At 36.6% G+C, this 8,193-nt stretch overlaps 1 pseudogene; it reads right to left on the bottom strand.

Annotated features, from left to right (window-relative positions):
- Positions 1-2,644: 2,644 nt before the first annotated feature.
- LOC102871504 lies at positions 2,645-3,440 on the bottom strand (annotated as a pseudogene).
- Positions 3,441-8,193: the final 4,753 nt, after the last annotated feature.

An 8,193-nucleotide genomic window follows, 5' to 3' on the forward strand; every position in this document is an offset into this window, starting at 1 on the left:
CTTCCAATCCAGTTTCCACATTCTCCTTCATAGGGTCTAAGTCCTCAAATTATTTGCTCAGCATACATATTTAAAAGGTTTGGAGAAAAGATAAACCTTGGTGCATGCCTTTCCTGATTTTCAACCATGCAGGGTTCCCTTGTTCAAATCACACAACAGCTTCTTTGTCTAGATATATGCTTCATATGAGCATAATTAAATGTTCTGTGATTCCCATTCTTCTTGATAATAGCCATATTTTGTTATCATCTATTCACACAGTAAAATGTCTTTATATAGTCAGTAAAACACAAATACACATTCTTCCATTATTCTCTGCTTTCAGCCAGGAGCCATATGACCTGAACAATGATCCCTGGTGCCACAGCCTCATCTAAAGCCACCTTGAGCTTCTGACAATTCCCTGTCAATGTTCTATTCTAGACATTTTTGGATGATCTTTAGAAATATTTTGCTTGCATGTTAATATAAATGATACTGTTTGATAATTTTCACATTGTGTTGGAACACCTTTCTTGGGAATGGGAAAAAATATGGACCTCTTTCATTCAGTTGGCCTAGCAGTTGTCCTACAAGAATCCTGGCATACACTTGTGAGTACTTCCAGGGCTGCATCTGTTAGGACCTTGCAGATGTGGGGCCTTGTACCAAGGACAAACACTAAAGATTCAACTGAGCCATGGTCTGTGCTTTAACACTCCCTTCAAGAACTCTATACTGTCACACTATAACAGGCCTTAGCTTAGACCTGGAAAGGCTGTCCAATGCCATGATATTAGTATGTCTTGTTGTCTTCACGGTTCACTGTTAGAGGTACAACATCTATCTATCAAATCATTGTATTGGAGGAATTATATGCATGTTATTAATTACTTTATAGTTTGTTGCTATTGTATACTATAGAGTTAGAATTGATCCATAGCTGACCCTCCGATGGGTTTTCAGAGGCAATTAATCACACACAAGGAGATCTCCCATCCTTCTCCCATGGAATAGTTTGTAGATTAAAATCATGGCCTTCAGGATTGGAGTGCACCTTCTTGCCACTAGGCCACTTGCTTATGTGTATATATATTGGTTTGTTTATGGTTTCATCTTACTAATACAAAACTTGTTTGTCAGTTTACTGTACTAAGGCAACTTGTGGATTTCTATAATGTTAGAAACTATGCCACCAGTATTTCAAATGTCAAAAGTGTCACCCACGTGGACAAGTGTCAGGAGAGCTCCCAGATTGAGACAGACTAAGAAGCAGGATTTGCCATCCATTTCTGAAAATAATAGGCCTCTACAAACCCTATAAGCAATAAAGAAATACAGTATAAGATGTAGAAAATGATTGGAAATCACTCAAAGTGAACAGCCACAGCTGTAGGCATTCCTCAATGACTGGAATGTGAAATATACAAAGTATGAATTTAAAAAAAAACACACAAAAAAACTAGAAGTTATAAAAATTAAATCGAACACATGAAGATATAAATTCTAGGGGTTAATAAACTGAAATGAACTGGCATGGGCCACATTGAATTAGATAATCATATGATCTAATACTCTTGGGATGAAAAGCTGAGAGAGCATGGTGCAGCATTCACAGTTAAAAAGATATATTCTAAACTATTGTTTTTTTTGTCAAACGTTCTTCTAGGTGGTATAGCACTGGTCTGTGAATTACTGTATAGATTAAATACGTAGTTGCTGTGATGCTAAACACTGTGACACTGATGTGCCAAAAGTGATAATGGTTACACATAGGGGACAGTGTTTGGTGGAGCTCCCCGATTAAAACAAGCTTGGAAGCAGGAGTGGCATCCACTTTGAAATGGCTTGCCTCTGGAAACTCTGTGAACAGTGCTCAGGTCTTTTGTTCATGGGGTCGCTATGAGTGGTCTATGATTCGACGGCACCTAACAATGACAACATAGAAAGAGCTACACTGGCCTAGTGGACAGAAAGTGATGCTACCAAGCCAAGGTGGGTTATTTTAATCTGCGGCCCTCAGGCCTGGTTCAAACTGTTTTTTGTTTGTTTTTTTGTCCAACATTCTTTTAAGTGGTATAGCACCAGTCTGTGCATTGCCGTACAGAGGTAACTCGTGGTTGCTGTGATGCTAAACACTGATTCTGATGTGCCAAATATGATAATGGTTACCCATGGTGGACAGTGTTTGATGGAGCTTACCAATTAAAACAAGCTTGAAAGCAGGAGTGGCATCCACTTCCAAATTGGCTTGTCTCTTGAAACTCTATGAACAGTGTTCAGGTCTTTAGTTCATAGGATTGCTATGAGATGTCTACAACTCGAAGGCACCTAACAAAAACAACAATATAGTGTTGTGATAGGATATTAAAGGTATTTTAATAGGACTACTATTAAAATACATGCACCAACAAATAAAGCAAGAGAGGAGGTAATAAATTGCAACTTTTGCAGTCTGCAATTGACCAAATATACAAACAAGATGCATTAATAAATATTACTGATTAGAATGTAAAAGCTAGAAACAATGAGCAAGTAATGGCATTGCAAAGTACTATTTTGTTGACAGAAATAAGACTGGAAAACAAGTGATTAAATTTTGCATGTTCAATGATTTATTCATTGCTAATATCTTTTATTCCCTCCAAATAATAACTAATGTTTATTATCCATTATTAAAGGTTATTATTAAAATAATTATAAACATAAATTTACTTATAAAAGCATTTTTAACACATTCTTGAACTGGTGGCTCATAGCCATCAGCTCATTCAACTTTAGCACCTGTCTCATCTCCAGTAGCATTTCCAGAACTACCACCTTCACCATGATGCTCCATAAGTTTTCCCAATTTAAATTCTTCCAGATTTTTTACTTTCTAAAAAATACAACATGGAGAAGATAAATAGACTTGACAAGCCTTTTCTATGTATTTCCCATTGTTGTCTGGAATCTATTTATTGACCACCTCTTTTAAGTCATTTTTCTGCACCCCTCTGGTCATGATTTCCCTCATTTTCTTCCAGACTTGGTGCTGAGCATACAAGATCTTCTGAATGTGAATGTTGTAATTTTTTGTAATATCAACACAAAACAGATGAACCAAATAGCATTTAGCAGTCTTGACATTAAGATAAGCTTCAAGATTCATGCCATCAAAGTTGGTGAGGCAGTTTTTTCCCTTGAACATTCTCAATAATTAGCTTGAATTTTCTAAACTAAACCTCTTTATTTTGCAGATCAGCAAGGCTCACTTAAAAAACACATTCTTGAGTCCATCAGGCACAATTTTGGTTCCTTAGTCCTTTTGACTAGTGTCTTCCCAATATTTCTCATATGGACCTAGCTAGTACCTTTATATCATACGAATCTTTCTTAGAAAGTGGATCAACCACTTTCTTCTTGGCACATTTTTTGCCACCTTTTGTAAGGCTCTTGTTCTTGTGCTTGCCAACTACCATGGTGGTGCTCAGAGACTGCTAATATCTTTTCCAAAAAAACATGTAGACCTCATTTTATGGACTGCATAGGAATCAAACTGACTATATATGTAGAAACAATTGTTGGAAAAACTCAGTATCAGTAGTCAAACCCAGACCAGATACTGATCATTGATCACTCACGTAAAAATTCAAATTGAAGCAGAAGAAAATGAAAACAAGTCCATAAGAGCCAAAACACTACCTTGAGTCTATCTCATTTGAATTTGAAAATGAACTGCAGAATAGGTTTGAAGAATTGAACACTAATGGTCAAGATCAGATGAGTCACAGGATATCAAAGATATTATCATGAAGAGAGAAAAAGGTGATTACAAAGCCAGAGTAAGAACATACCAATTGTTACCACCAGGCCACTGGTGTTTCCTGTGGATGTCAGAAGAGACTGAAAATTGCACTAGAGCTAAAGGGACAAAATAAAAACAGAAGATTTCCAAAGGCAGTGCAAGAAGACTAAGCAAAATATTATAAGTGAATGTAAAAAGAGCTGAAAATAAAGGCTAAAAAGGGAAACATTTGCTTGATGTTTGTAAGTTTAAAGAGCTAAAAAACAAATTCATGGCACAAGTTGCAACACTGAGAGAGGCAATGAACTAAATCTGGAATAATTTAACAAGAGTCAAAAGAATATGGAAAGAATACAGAGTTACTGTACCAAAAAGAATTGGATGACACTGAAAAATTTCAGGAAGTACCATATGAAAAAGAGCCAATGTTAATGAAAGAAGACGTTTAAGCTGTGCTTAAGACACTGCCAAAAATAAGGCCTCAGGAATTGATGGAGTACTACTTGGGTTCTCCTTAATAGTTAATAATTAGTTTAATATAAATTGAGATAAAATATAAACATAGTTTTAGAAAGAAATGTGAAAATATCTAGGTATTACTGCAAGTAAAATTATTACTACTTTTGAAAGAATAACAAAATTTTGCTATCTGAATTCACTGTAGTATGGTTTGGAGACTATGTCATATACCAAATACATAATTTTATATACTATCATAGGCAGTGTTGGTAGTCTAGTAGTAAAAAGCTACCATCCAAAAGTCACACAGTCCAAATCTACAAGTTGCTCTCTGAGAGAAGGATAAAAAAACCTCCTCCTATGAGATTTGTTGTTGTTGTTGTTATGTGTCATTGAATTGCCTGTGACTCATAGTGACCCTGTGTACAATAGCTCTGAACCCTGCCCTATCCTGAGGTAGTCTCACTGTCTCCCATACACCTACATTTATCACCATTGCTGTGTCAATCCATTTCTTCTGAGGTTGTCCTTTCCTGTGCTGTTCCTCCATCCTTCCAAGCATAATGTCCTTCTCCTAGGACTGGTCCCTCCTGGCCACATACCCAAAATATATGAGACAGAGCTTGACAAACCTTGCCTCCAAGGAGAAGCTTGGCTTCATCGTCTCTAAGACAGACTTATTTGTTCTCTTGGCATCCCATGGTATGCTCAATATTCTTCTCCAGCAATGCAACTCAAAGGCATCTGTTCTTCTTCTATCATCCTTAGTCATTGTCCAGCTATCTGATGGATAGCAAAAGTAAATGTGAAAACCATGGCCTGAATCAGGTGCACCTTAGTCTCTCAACTGAAATAATTTTGCTTTAGCACTTTGGAGTATATTATCCTAACACAATTAGGTTTTTTTTTTGTTTGTTTGTTTGGCTTTTCCCCTGACCTCTGGTGCCAAAAATGTTGATTGTGGAGCCAAGAAAGCTGAAATTGTTAATAACCGCAATCTCTTCTCCATCCATCGTAGTTTGGCCAATTGGTCCAGTAGTGAGAATTTTTGTTTTCTTGATGTTGAGCTTCAATTCAAATTGAAGACTACAGTCTTTGACCTTCTCAGCTCCTCCTCAATTTTGGCAAGCAAGATTGGGTCATCTGCATAACTCAGGTTGTTGAAGAGTTTCCTGCGATCTAGATGCCACATTTTTTATCATATGAATCAATTCCGCATATAAATTGAAAGGGTATGGAGAAAGGAACCATTCCTGACTCTGTTCTCTGCTGCTTTTGAACAATGCAGTGTTTACTTGTTCTGTTCTGAATACTGCTTCCTGGTCCAAGTATAGGTTTCACATGAGCACCATCAAATATTCTGGGATTCCCATTCTCCTCAAGATTAGTCACTATGAATTGTGATTCACACAATCAAATGCCTTTGCATAGTCAATGAAACACAGATAGATATTCCTCTGTTACTCTGCTTTCAGCAAAGATCCACCCGACAGTGGCAATTATGTCTGTAGTGTCACAGCTTTTCCTAAAACTGGCTTGTATTTCTGGTGGTTCTCTGGTAGTCAATGTGCTATTCCAAGTATTTCTGGATAATCCTCAACAGGACTTTGCTTGCATGTGATATTGTTCAATAATTTACACACTCTGTTGCAATGGGGATAAATACAGATCTCTTCCAGTCAGTTGGCCAGCTGGTTGCCCTACAAATTTCTTAGCTCATCCTGGTGAGCACATCTAGGACAGCATTTGTCTGCTGAAAAATGTCAGTTGCTATTCTATCAATTCTTGGGACTTCGTATTTGCTAATTCCTTCAGAATAGCTTGTCCTTCCTCCCTCATCATCATTGCCTCTTGAACATAAGATGTCTCATAAAGGTGTTCTGTATCAGCCAATTATTTTTGATACAGTGAATCTGTATACTCCTTTCATCTTCTTTTAATGCTTCCTGGATCAAATAATGTTCTGCCACTATAATCCTTAAGTCTCAAACTTGAGCTTTGAATTTGTTTTTTAGTTCCTTCATCTTAAAAAATGCCAAACAAGTGTGTCTGTTTTGATCAGCTTAAGAAATATCAAGCAACTTTTGATCTTCTGACTCCAGCTCTTTGCACTGTTCATTATTATACTTTGCTTTGTCTTCTCAAGCTGCCCCTTGATATATACTATTCAGTTTGGTAACTTCCTGCTTTCTTCCCTTTCCTTTGCATCCTCTGTGCTGTAGTGCAATATTCAGAGTCTCTTCTGACATCCGACTTGGTCTTTTCTTTCTCCTCTATCTTTGTAATGACCTTTTTGCATTCTTCATGGATGCCACTCTTGATATCATCTGATCTTCATTCATTAGTGTACAAGGCCTCAAACTTGTTGCTGAGATGTTTTGGGTTTGTTTAATTCAGGTGGGATAGACTCAAGGTCACATTTTGGTTCCTGTGTATTTGACTTAACCTTCTTTAGCTTTACTTTGAACTTGCATATGAGTAGTTGATTTTCTGTTACACAATCTGTATCTGATCTAGTTTTCACAGCTACTATTAAGCTTCTCCAACAATTCTTTCCACAGATATAATTGATCTGATTCTTGTGCATATTATCAGTTAAAATCCATGTGTATAATCACTGTTTGTGTTTTTAATAAAAGGCACTTATAGTTAATAAATCATTGATTGTACAAAATTCTATCATTCTATCTCCAGCTTCATTTCTGTTACCAAGTTCCTGTTTACCACCAATAAATTCTTCTTCCTGGTTCCCAACTTTTTCATTCAAGTTACTCATTATTATTAATGCATTTTGGTTGCATGTTAAATGGATTTCCAACTGCAATATTATTTTCACAACAGGAGTCCAGGACGAAGGCTGCATAGTGGAGTGGACTTGAGGGGGAGAGATTGTATAACAATGAAAGAATTTTTCTTCTACTTTTCAAAGAGAAGAATTTACTGGGGGACAGGGGTGGGCAGGGAGAAAAGTGCATCAATGAATGAATGGAAACCGAAAGTCTCTAGAAATTTACATTAAAACTAATAATATTATTAATAACAATAAACCAAAAAAAGGAAAAAAGATGGTACAAATCATGACTCATAACACTGTATTTCAATATGGATCTAGAAATAACCTTTTAAACTATGAATGCAACCCTGTTCCTTACCTTTTAATTTCCAGTGGAATAGATCATATGATTGTCTGATTCAAAATGTTGCATGCCAACCCATTTCATTTTGCGAATATCTAGAATGTCAATATTTATGCATTCCATCCCTTTTTTAATAATGTCCAATTTTCCTACATTCATACTTTTCATATTCCATGTTCTAATCACTAGTGTCTATTATAACTGTTCCTCCTCATTTGTATTTCCAAGTTCAAGGGCTCAGCCTCAGGTGCCATACCTACTAGTCCACTCTAAATGTTCTCTATTGTACACAGGGTTTTCAAAACATGTAATTTTGGAAGCGAGTGGCCAATACTTCTTCCTAGTCTGTCTTAATTTAGAGTCTCAGTTTTAGAATAACATCTTACAGAAAAGTATTTTAACCAAAGGAGCATATGAAAGATATTTCCTCACTACAGAATAATCCATAGATTCATTATTAGCGCCCCCTCCATGACCACATCTTGGTGCTTGTGTCTTTTTCTGACCCTTCTCCCACTCCATCAACTTGTCCTTCCACTCCCGCCTATACGAGCCACCACCTCGCATCCCCTAGCCAACCCTTAATATGATAATAGCTTAAGCCTCTGAAAATCCACTGGAGGGTTAACTATAAGTCAATCCAACTCAATGGCACACAATGAAAATAAGAAACAATAGAATATTCTTTTATGTTGTGTTATATATAAATAACACACAGTAAATATACATGTAATCTCTTGTTATGCATCAGAGAGTTGGACAATGACTAGGGAGGACAGAAGGAGAATTGATGCCTTTGAGCTGTGGTTCTGGAGAAGAGTATTGAATGTA

Source organism: Elephantulus edwardii, unplaced genomic scaffold (genome assembly GCF_000299155.1).
Source record: "Elephantulus edwardii isolate Elephantulus edwardi_28Jun2011 unplaced genomic scaffold, EleEdw1.0 scaffold00085, whole genome shotgun sequence".
In the NCBI taxonomy this organism is placed as follows: domain Eukaryota; kingdom Metazoa; phylum Chordata; class Mammalia; order Macroscelidea; family Macroscelididae; genus Elephantulus; species Elephantulus edwardii.